The 12,629-nt window shown below is 36.9% G+C and overlaps 1 protein-coding gene across 1 annotated transcript in view; it reads right to left on the reverse strand.

Moving 5' to 3' along the window:
• ZSCAN30 (zinc finger and SCAN domain containing 30) overlaps positions 1 to 12,598 on the reverse strand; it is a 31,235-nt gene extending 18,637 nt beyond the window's left edge. Inside the window, exons 1-2 of the mRNA XM_063076496.1 lie at positions 12,518 to 12,598; positions 8,612 to 8,685 (exon numbers count right to left, since the gene is read on the reverse strand). The gene's annotated coding sequence lies outside the window, so the exon portion shown is untranslated. The remainder of the gene's footprint in view (positions 1 to 8,611; positions 8,686 to 12,517) is intronic.
• Between the last annotated feature and the right edge of the window lie 31 nt (positions 12,599 to 12,629).

Here is a 12,629-nt window from a genome sequence, read left to right on the forward strand (position 1 = left end):
CCTATTTAATTAATTTCCACTCTAATCTTTATTATTTCCTTCTTTCTGCTTGCTTTAGGTTAAGATTGCTTTTCTTTTTCCAGTGTCTTCAGGAGGAAACTACCTCACTTCCTTCTGAGCCCTCACCAGTACTATCCTTAAAGTCCACATTTCTACTAACCATCTCTTTAGGGTGATTTAGGCTTTCTCTATTGTATTCAAAATTCTTCTAGCCTCTCTCCATTGCCTGGTTCCAAAGCCACTCCTATAGTTTGAGATATTTGATACAGAAGCCCTACAACTCTGCTGCCAAAATCTGTATTAGTTTTCTATGCTGCATAATAAATTACCATAAATCTAGCAGCTTTAAACAACACACATTTACTATCTTTCAGTTTTTGTAGGTCAAGAGTCTGGTTGTGGTTTAGTTGGGTTCTCTACTTAGGGTTTAAAAGGCTGCAGTCAAGGTTAGGCTAGGGCTTTTTCTGGATCGTGGGGTCCTCTTCCATGCTCACATGGTTGCTGGCAGGATTAAGTTTCTTGTGGCTCCTATAGACCACACAGAGTTCCTTCTTGCTATGTGCCCTCTCACAACATGGCAGCTTACTTCAAGGCCATAAGGAGAATCTCTCTCTCCAGTCTGCTAAGCCAGAATCCTATATACATATAATCATGGGAGTGACATCCCATCACCTTTGCCATATAAGGAAACCTAATTATGGGGGTAATATTTTATCATCTTTCCTATTTAAGGAAACCTAATCAAGGGAGTAATATTTCATCACTTTGGCCATATTCTGTGTTAGAAGCAAGTAACAGGTTCTGCCCACGCTCAAGGGGAAGGGATTATACAGGGGTGTGACTTATTAGGAGTGACCATAGGTTGTGTCTGCCACAATATACTTCTTATATCTTTCCACTGCTCTTCATCTTCAGTGTCACCATTCCAAGTCACCAGCATCACAAGCTAAGACTAAGGCCAAAGGAGTCACTGGCCATCCCATAGCCACACTGCAGCTGGAGTGATTTTTTTTTCTTTAAATAATGTAATCTGATTATGTCACCTTCCTGCTAAAAACTTTTTTAATAGTCCTCCATTGCTCTTGTGATCTAGTTCAACATGTTTAAAATGGCCTACCTCTGGCAACTGCCTACCTCTCAAACTGCATTTCCATACAGTCCCCTCATTTACTGTGCTCTAGCCTTCTTTGTTCCTTGACTTTGTCAACTCATTTTCTCTTTGGGACCTCATCATGATGATCTCACTAATTAAACTATGTTTTTCCTGCCTAATTCTTCACCTTTCAAGCTGAACTTCCATGGGAAATCTTTCCTTGACCCATGCCACACTCCCCCACCCTGACTAATTTAGTCCCCCCCATGTATGTTTTTATGATACTCTGTATTCTTCTTCCATACCATTTTTTTGTTGCAATTTATGAATTAAATTCGTAATTTGCTGTTTAATGTCTGATTCCTCCCATCAGACTATAAGTCTCATGAGGGCACCTCTGAATCCATGGCATCCAGTACACTCCCTGATGTTTATAGGACACTGTAAATACTTGCTGAATAAATCAATGCACACCCCTGGTATGTACACCACTGATTTTCCAGGGGAAATCCATTCATAGGTTGTTTTAAGGAAATAAAATCCCAGATTTTTCAATTTTCATTTGTAATTTTTTCTAATGATTGATCTTTTTGTCAACGAGTTCATGTTCACAATGGTCCTTTTTCCATTTTATGAATATCTTGCAATGGTACATTGTCCTAAGGTATACAAATACCTGGGGTGCCAAACAAAGGGATAAATCAAAATATTTATTTTGAAGAGAGTCTTTAATGAAAACTCAAGGCACTTCAAACCCATTATCTTTTTGTCTTTTCTTGCCTTATACAAATTTCTGTTAAAGATGAATCGCTGTCATAAATAAGAAAATTGTGCATTTTGGCCTATGTGTGGTGCTTTGAATTCAGGACAGCCATATAGCATGGGTTAGTAATGCTAATGTTACAGGTAAATAAATGCACATACAGTTTGGTGAATTTTCACAAACTGCACATAGTCATGTTACTAGCACTCAGATGAAGAAATAGAACACTATCAGTCCTCAGAAGATACCCCAGTGCTCTCTTAAAGTCACTACCCTCCTCTAGCCCCAAAAGGTGGCCATTACACTGAACTTTGATCATGATACATTGGTTTTGCCTGCTTGTGTACTTTACGTAAATGGAATTCAATATGTACTTTTTTGAGTCTGGCTTTCTTCATTCAACATTGTTTGTGAAATCCATTCACATTGTTATGTGTAGATGTACACTAAACATTCTCATAGTATTATACTGTGTGATCATACCACTATTCACTCATTCTATTATTGATGGCCATTATCAACAGTCAAGCATTTAAGTCTCTAAATACATTAACTGATTTTTGGATGTTAAAATAACCTTGTATTACTGGGATAAATTCTACTTGGTCATGGTGTATAATCCTTTTTATATCTTGATGAATTTAAATTGTTAACATTTTATTGAGTAATATTGTGTCTACATTTGTTAGAGACAGTATTTTTTGTTTATTTGTTTTGGATGGCTAGCCAGTATGGGGATCCAAACCCTTTACCTTGGTGTTACCAGCACCACACTCTTCCAAGCAAGCTAACCAGCCAGCCCTTGTAGTTTTCTTTTATTGTGACGTCTTTGTCTGGCTTTGGTATTACAGTAATAATGGCCCCCTCTATTTTCTGGAAGAGATTGTAAAGGATTGGTATCATTCTTAAAACTGATAGAATTCACTAGTGAAGATATCTGGGCCTGTGCTTTTCTTTGTTAGATTTTTAATTACTAATTCAATTTCTTTACTGTTTATACATTTATTCACAGTTTCTATTTCTTTTTCCATCATGTAATTTGTATATTTCTAGTAATTGGTCCATCTCATTTATGTTGTGTAATGTGTTGACATAAAATTGTTCACAGTATTTCCTTGTACTCTTAAATTTCTATAGGGTTGATAATGACATCTCCTTTTTCATCCCTGCTCTTTTTGGCGGAGGGAGTCAGTCTAGCAAAGATTTGTCAATTTTTGCTGGTACTTTCAAAGAACCAAATTTTGGTTTCATTGCTATTTCTCTATTGTTTCTCTGCTTTCTGTTTCATTGATTACTAGTCTAATAGTTCATATTTCCTTCCTTCAGCTGTTTTTGTTATTCATGTTGCTGTTCTTCTTCTTAAGTTTACTCTTTGTTTTTCAAGTTTCTTAAAGTGGAGGCTCAGGTTATACATATGAGATTTTCTTCTTTTTTACTATAGGCCATTTTTAAAGCTCTACATTTTCCTCTAACCATTGCTTTAGCTGCATTTCATAAAATATTATATGTTGCATTTCATTTTCATTCAGTATAAAATACTTTCTAATTGCCCTTATTTCTTCTTCTTTAAAACATGGGTTATTTAGATGTATTTTATTTAATTTCCAAATATTTGTAGAGTTCCCAAATTATTCTGACTTGATCTGCCTTCTGGGCTGGTGGAAGCCCCACTGGCCCCAGCTTCTTGGTCTGTAGAATTCCCATTGGCCCTGGCCTCTGGACCCACAGAGGCCCCTTTGTCTCTGGGCTACCCTCAGCTAAGGTGGCCCTCCCAACTCAGCCCTTGGTAGTGGCACTGCCCTCTGGGCACCCTGTCTCCTGCTTTTAGAGTCCCAGAAGTTAGACAGCTTTCCTTCATTTTATCTCCTGCCCTCTTCAGTCAAAGTTGGCAGGGTTTCTGGTGGTATAACACTCTCAAAAACCTTGTTGGTCTTCCATGGGTTTCAAAGGGATCCACATAGACACAAGGATTCTCCATAGATTCTTTCTAGATGATGCCATTTCTATTCCTGGTTTCTGCTGATGGTTGACTGGATCCATAATTCACACACCTAATCTCTTTACCAAAAGTTTGTCTGGCACACTCTTGGCTCTTTCTTCAGAGCATGCTTTCTGGAGAGGCTGAGAATTTTCCAAATCATCAAGTGATGATCCGTTTTACTCAAGTCTCTTCCTCAATTTATCCCTCTCCTCTCACATTTTACAATGATCAGGAAGGAAAAACTAGGCCATACCTTCCACCCTTTGCTTGGGAATCTCCTCAGCTAAATATTCAAGTTTATTAGTTGCTTGAAAAGTTCTACTTTTCACCCAACAGCAGAATATGATTCAGCCAAGTTTCTGCCACTCATAATAAGGATTGCCTTTTCTCCAGTTTTGAATAACATATTCTTTATTTCTAAGACCCCACCAGAAGCATCTTTAATCGTCATTTCTAGCAGCATTCTCTTCATAACAATGTATGTATTCTCTAAGATGATAAAGCTTTCTCTACTGTCCTCTTCACTTCTTTCTGAGCCCTTACCAGAATCGCCTTTAATGTCCCTATTTCTACAAACAATCTCTTCAAGGCTACTTATGCTTTTTCCATCAAGAACCTCAAAACTCTTCCAGCCTCAACCCCTTACCCAATTCTAAAGCCACATATACATTTTTAGTCATTTGTTACACACCGCCCCTTTTCTGGTACCATAAACAGGGTGGTATATTACAAAAGAAATTTATTCTCTCACAGTTCTAGAGGTTAGAAGTCTAAAATCAAGGTGCCAGCAGGGCCATGCTCCCTCTGAAGGCTCTAGGGAAAGATTGTTCCACGCCTCCTTCCTGGCTTCTGGTGGTTGCCAGCAATCCTTGACATTCCTTGCCTCATAGATGCATCATTCTAATCTCTTCCTCAGTCTTCAGATGCATTCTTTTCTCTGTTTGTCTCCCCTGTGTTTGAACTTGCTTCTAATAAGAACACCAGTCATTGGATTAGGATCTACCCTAATCCAGCATAACCTCATTTTAACTTGATTACATCTGCAAAGACCCTGTCTTAGACCATCTAGTCTGCTACAACAAAAATATAGAGTGGGTAGCTTATAAACAACCATAATTTATTTCTCACATTTCTGGAAGCTGGGAATTCAAGATCAAGGTGCTGGAAGATTTGGTGTCTGGCAAGGGCCTGTTTTCTGGTTCACAGATGGCCATCTTCTTGCTGTATCCTCATATGGCAGAAGTGGCAGAGGAACTCTCTGGAGGCTATTTTATAAGGACAATTTATCCCATTCATGAGGGCTCTGTGTTCCATAGGCCAAAACTCCAAATACCATCACCTTAGGGGTTAGGATTTAACATATGAATTTTGGAGGGATATAAACATTCAGTCTACAGCAGATCCTATTTCCAAATAAAGTCACATTCACAAGTGGTAGAGGTAAGGACTTGAACATATCTTTTTGGGAAACACAAATCAATTCATAGCAACGTGATAAGTACAAACCAAGATTTGTTTAAACCACTATGACTTGGTTTTCAGTTATTTAGAGTTGAAGACTTTTCAGAATGATGCCAATGACCTCACTGATTGAAGACAAAGGAAATGGTCTGATCTGAATTCAATCCTAAAGGTTTTAGGGAATTCTGGTATTTCTTGACACAAGCTTATTTACCTCTGTCAAAGTGAACCTTGGGAACAGTGATTATATTGGCCATTATTTTGCTTTCTGAATCTGTGTTTTCAGCACTGGTTCTGATTTTCAGGAAGTCAATGTCAATTGGACATGCATATTAACATGTCAAAGATAATCTTATTGTCCCCAATTTAGAGGCCTTATTCAAAACAAACAGTAGTAGCCTACTTGCTAATATTTATTTGAGCAAAAGAAAAGTTCATGTGGCTTCTCAATTTGGATTTCTTTCTCTTTTCACCTGGACTGAAGATTGATTTTTAGATTGAAATTTATTCCTTATGAAGATTGCTTATCTAAGTATCAAACGAAATTAATTTCCAATATAATATAATACATGATAAGCAAAAGTCCATATGTAAGTCTTTATGTTCATCTTTCTGAGAAGAGGTCCATAGTTTTCATCATATTCTCAAAGGAGTTTATTATCTCAAAAAAATTAAGAATAACTGCTCTAGAACATATTCCTAAATCATACATGTGTCAGTTTAGCCTAGTTTCCCCCAAGAGGAAGGGACAATAGAAATCAGGTAGAATATTGGCCTATTAGTTTCATTCTTGAGAATTTAATATCACTTCCCATGCTTGTATTGTCACTCCTGATCGCTCTGGAAACCTTTCAGTTCTTTTTACCTCACTGACTGAGAGGAACTTCAGTGTCAGCTGGTGTGGCCCACAGTTGGGTCTAGGTTTGTTTTGGCCAATCCAGCCAATCTAAACTGCAAGCTAGCTTATCAGACTCACACACAGAAAGTAACATCTCTGGTGAGACTTCACAAAGCTATAAATCTAACATAATCTGAAAGAACAGTTTGGCATTGTTGGTTAAATACCCGGAAAATCTATGTTCATATCACCACTTCTGGGTAAAAGGTCAACAAAACCTTTTACCTTTGAACGTGAGAATTAACCTTTGGTTAACTTTCTCACTCTGTTTTATCAGACACCTGTTAAAAGTAGTATGTCAACTATGTTACCCAACAACCTTGCATATGGTAAAAATGACTCCTTAATGCCAGAAGAATTATAAATGAACTGTAAATACCTAAAAAGGATACTATAACGTTAAGTTATAATTGGTATGTCCCTTGCAGAAACCCTGGAAGCTATGCCTATGGAGTTGCTACAAGAGATATTGGCTCCTGTGAAAGCTTCTGATCCAGGTGCCCCCCAATAGCTGCCCAGTGTAAGCCTCATTTCCTTGCATCTGAGCTGTCACCCAGAGATAGTAGGACCAAAGAAAATAACTCCTGGATGTCTGTGTGAAACACTATGAGTACCACTCCCACGGAATAGGAATAGTTGCTGCCTGCTGGCCAACTGCAGTTTCTGTCCTATCATTTTAAATAAATCTGATCCCAAAGGTGGTCTACAGCAGTCTTGAAGGTCTGAATGTCTAACTGAATCCAAGAAGAACCCTCTGGTGGGCAATGATATACACCCAGCTTCTTTTGGGAGTCCCTCAAAAATTTCTGTTTCTTCCTTCTCTCATCCCCTTATCATCTAACATAAGATATGTTAATAATAATTAACTTTATATCACATCATTTAAGTTATGGGATATCAAAGGAGGAGTGCTATCAGCTAGGAGAATGAACATCACTCATGGACAAAAAAGGGTCTTTTATCCTCTTCTGGGAAAAGGATTAACACGTTAATAGTTATATGATGGATAGTTGTGCCATGTTAGGTGGAAGCACAATTTTGTTATTGTCTTTATTTGGAGATTAAGTGTGGATTAAGAAAATGTGTGAGGTGTCAAGTTGACAAACTGTGATAGCTTTGTAAATGTGGTGACTTGGCTAGGGTAAACTACTTTTCCTAGAATTCCTCTTTTATGTTTCCAGTTTGGGTGGGCCACAAGGAGATCCTTGGGAGATCTGTAACGTGGAAAGGGCACAGCAGCCATGCTGTAGCTCACATATGTGGTTGCTGACTGCTGACTTGCTTTGTTGACTCATTTTGTTGCAGCTAGATCCGTAACTGCTCTACCTTCCTATAGATCCTCCTTCAGCTTCTCCAACTCCTGGGCCAGGTATGTGTGTTTAACTCTGTGACAAACGACCCTGACCTCTGGAGTATACCCTCGTCACCAAAGTCAAAGGCAACAAAAACTGACATGGGTTTCAGTCCATTCTCATGAGACTCAAACTTGCACTTGTAACTTCCAACCTGACCTTGATTTCCCCCACTTTATTTCCATCTTCCTTCCTTCCTGACTGCCTTGTCAACATCAAATTCCAGACACAACAGTGTTAAAAGACAGCCTAACCAGCTTTCATAATTTTGTAAGCCAATTCCCTGTAACAAATCCATATGTACATATACATACACTTCACTACTATTTGTGTGTCTCTGGTTGAACACTGACTGATATACCAGAAATAAAGAAGGTAATTTCATTAATCAAAAGGCATAGCAATCCTAAACATTTACACAACATGTGAGTTTCAAAATACATGAAATAAAAACTGATAGAATCACAAGGTAAAATAGACAAATTCACAATTATAGTCAGATAATTCAATACTCTTCTCTCAGTAATTAATAAAAAAATTAGAAAATCAGCAAAGTATAGTAGACTTGAATACTGTCCACCAACTAATTGACAATAATCAAAAACTCCACCCAACAGCAGCAGAATATGTATCCTTTTCAAATGTGCATAGAACATTTATGAAGATAGACCATATTCTGGGCCATTAACAAATCTCAATAGATTTAAAAGGATTCAAGTCATACAAAGTATGTTCTCTTACCACAATGAAATTAATTAATATCAGAAAAAAATCTCTAGAAAATCCCCAAATATTTGGAAACTAAATAATCCATGGGTCAAAGAAGAAATGAAAAGGGAAGGTAGAAAGTACTTTGAACTCTATGAAAATGAAAACACAACATATCAGAATTTGTGGGATGATAGTAAATTAATACCTAAAAAATTAACAGCACTGAATTTCTATATTAGAAAATAAACATTTCAAATCAGTGACCTCAGCTTCTAACTTAAGTATCCAGAAAAAAGAGCAAAGTAAACCCAAAGCAAGGAGAAAAAAAGGAAATAATAAGGAGCATACTTACTCAATTTAAATAAGTGAAAACTTCTGGGCTTGGAGTTTTCTTTGTGGGAAGCTTTTAAACTACAAATTCAATTTCTGTGAAATAGAAAACAAAAAGACAATTTTAAAACATCAATAAACTAAAGCTGGAGAAGATGGATAAAGCTGATAAACTTCTAGCCTGTCTGATTGGAGAAAAAAAGGAGACGATAAAAATTACTAATAGCAAGAATAAGAGAGGTGACATCATTGCAGATTCTACAGACACAAAAAAGACAATGTAATATTATAAACAACTTTATGCAAATACATTTGACAACTTGAACAAAATTGGCTAATTCTTTGAGTGAACCAAAATACTAAAGCTTACTTCTGAAGAAATATGTAACTTGAATAGCCCCATGTCTATTAAAGAAATTAAAACTATAGTTTAAAACCTTCCCACAAAGAAAATTCCAGACCCAGGTGGCTTCACTGTGAATTCTGCTATGTATTTAAGGACGAAATAATACAAATTCTGTACAAACTCTTCCAGAAAATTGAAAAGGATGAAATACATTTCAAATCATTCTTTGAGGCCAGCATTACTCTGATACCAAAACTAGACAGACATTACAAAAATAAAAACCAAAAAAACTACAAGCCAACGTTCCTCATGAACACAAATGTAGAAGTTATGAACAAAATTTTAGAAATCAAATCCAACAATACATAGAAAAGATAACATATCAGGACCAAGCAGGGTTTATTACAGAAATGCAGGTTTGGTTTAACAATAAAAAATCAGTCACTGTAAATTACCATATGAGGTACTTCAAAAACTTTGTTGAAAAATAAAATTAAAAGATAATATGAATCTTTCCATGAACTTTTTGAAAACGCTACATATTAATAAAATAAAAAAGAAAAAACATATTGTCTTCCCAAAAGATGTATCAAAGGCATTTGACAAAATCCATCATACATTCCCGATACAAACTCTCAGCAAAGTAGAAATATAAAGTAACATCCTCAATCTGATAAAGGGCATCAACTAAAAAACTACACCTAACATTATACTTAATGGTGAAAGACTGAATGCTTTACCCTAATGATTGGGAAAAAGACAAAGATTTCTGCTTTCAGGATTTCTACTGAACGTTGTACTGGAGTTCCAGCCAGTGCAATAAGGCAGGCAAAGGAAAAAAGGGCATCCAGATTGGAAAGGAAGAAGTAAAGTTGATCACATATGTAGCATATTTGATAGAGTCTACAAAAAAATGTTCCTAGAACTGACAAGTGAATTTAACAAGGTTGCAAGATACAAGATCAATGTACAAAACTCAAAGGTATGTCTATATATTACCAACAAACAATCAAAATTAATATAAAGGAAAAATACATTAACAGTAGCATCAAAAATATGAAATAGGAATAAATCTGTCAAAAGTTATGAAAAGATCTGCAAAATATTGAAAATAACTACAAAACATTGCTGAGAGAAATTAAGGAAGATCTAAATAAATGGAGAAATACATTGTGTTCATGGATCAGAAGACTCAATATCACTCCAAAATGTCGATTTTCCCCAAGTTAACCTACAGATTCAAATCAGTCCCAATCAAAATCCCAGCAGTTTTTTTCATAGAAATTGACAAGCTGATTCAACAATTCATATGGAAATGCAATGGACCTATAATAACTAATGGACCTGTAATAACCAAAACAAAAATAACACTGGAGGTCTCACACTACTTGATTTCAAGCCTTATTATAAAGCTAGAGTAATCAAAAGTGTGGCATTGGCCTAAAAAGAGACAAGTAGATCAATGGAAAAATAGAGGGGCCAGAAATAGACCCACACATATATGGATAACTGATTTTTGACAAAAATTAAAGGAAATTCAGAGAAAGAAATGGTGCTAAACTATTGAATGTCAACATGCAAAAAAAGGGCTGGCCAGTTAGCTCAGTCCGTTAGAGTGCAGTGCTGTAACACCAAGGTCAAGGGTTCGGAACCCTGTAGCTGCCGAAAACAAAACAAATACACACAAAAAAAAACTTTGACCCAAATCTTAGAGTTTGTATCTAAAAATTAACTCAAGATGAATCATAGGCCAAAATGTAAAACCTAAAACTTCTACACGAAAAAGATATAAGAAAATCTTGATAACCTTAGGTTAGGCAAAGACATCTTATATATGATACCAAAAGCATGATCCATAAAAGAACCAAATGATAAAATGTATTTCATCAAAACTTAAAACTGCTGCTCTTTCTCACTGTTAAGAGAAAGAAAACCAAAGCCACAATATATTTGCAAAGTATATATCTTATAAAAGACTTGTGTCTATAATAGGCAAAAGACTTGTAATATATACAGATGGCATATAAGCACATGAAAAAATGTTGAATATTATTAATCATTAGGAAATGTAAATTAACAGTGAGATGCACAGTGAGTTGGTAAGGGATGTGGAGGAACTGGAAATCTCATGCATGCTGATGCTAATGCAAAATGGTACAGCCACTCTGAAAAAGAATATGGCAGTTTCTGAAAACATTAAACACACCTATCTTAAGATAGGAAAAATAGGATATGTCTACATAAAGACTTGTATACAAATATTCACAGCTTTATTTGCAGAAGTAAAATACTGGAGATAACCCAATGCCCATCAGCTGATAAATGGATAAGAAAATTGTGGTATATACATACAATGGGATATTATTCAGCAACAAAAATGAGTGAACTATTGATACTGGTACACACCCAGCACTGTAGGTAAATCTCAAAATAATAATGTTCAAAGAAGTCTGACAAAAAAAGGAGTGCATTCTGTATGATTCCATTTAAATAAATCTCTCAAAAATGCAAACTAACCTCTAGTAACAGCAGATCAGTGGTGGGGGAAGGGGGAGAAATTACCAAGGAGCAGGAGGAAACTTTTCGAGTTGATAGATGTGCTCACTGTTTTTATTGTGGTGATAGTTTCACAGCTATATACATTTGACAAACTTTATCAAATTATATACTTTAAATATTTGCTGTTTATTATATGTCAGTTATACCTCAATAAATCTGTTTTTTAAAAAGTACCCACACTCACTGCTTGGGAAGGCTGGACCGAAACAAGGACCCACCTCTTTCTCCTTACAGGTATATTAGGTTCTCATTCATCCATCTCTAAGATGTGTTAATATATCCGAAGAGGATCTTGGGCTGAGAAAGGAAGCACTCTTCTTCAACCATCATGTCATTCATCCACCATTTTCTCAAACCTGTCCCTTTCCCCTGACATCTTAACGCAAGTCACATGTCTCATTGGTCTCAATCCTTCTCCCAGCTCCTCCTCATTTCCCAAGATTTTCCCATGGACATAGCAACAGCGATATCCCTTTCTACGCTGATGCGCCCCACCTCCCCCTGTTTCGGGTCCTTCTTCTCACCCTGATTCTTTGGCCACAATGAGAAGGATTGTACTGGCAAACGAACTTTTTATAAAGAGACCCTGTGCCCTTTCTAAATGGCAAAGTAGATGAAAATCCAGTTTTCCAGCAATTCATGGAGTAATCGCTGGGCATCACTTGTTCACAGGACAGCGGTTCTCAAAGTGTAGGCCCAGGACCAGTAGTATCAGGATCACCTGAGAATCTGGGCTCCCACCCCAGACCTATTGAATCAGAAACTCTCCGGGTGAAGGGCAGCAATCAATATTTTGATAAAGTCTCCAAGTGATTCTGATGCATGCCACTGCTCTGGGCTAGGGAGAAAAAAAAAGAGAGGACAGGAAGAAAGTTCGAACGGAAGCACACCTGCAAATCAGATCAAAGGATGGGGGAGGGGTGGTTATAAAAAAAGATAACTAATGAAGACCTCATTATGTAGTCAGAGAACCTACCCTGCCCCAGAGAGCTTTCCCGAAAGATAGTGCATTCCGACATTCACCTCAAGAACGGGCAGACAGGGGAACAAGGGTTCTGTCGCTGGCCAAGCAGGTTCCTCACCAAGGCTCTGCTACGGGCAGCTTCGCGGACTTTCAGGGGTTAATTCTCCGCAA

This window comes from Cynocephalus volans, chromosome 13 (assembly GCF_027409185.1).
Source record: "Cynocephalus volans isolate mCynVol1 chromosome 13, mCynVol1.pri, whole genome shotgun sequence".
In the NCBI taxonomy this organism is placed as follows: Eukaryota; Metazoa; Chordata; class Mammalia; order Dermoptera; family Cynocephalidae; genus Cynocephalus; species Cynocephalus volans.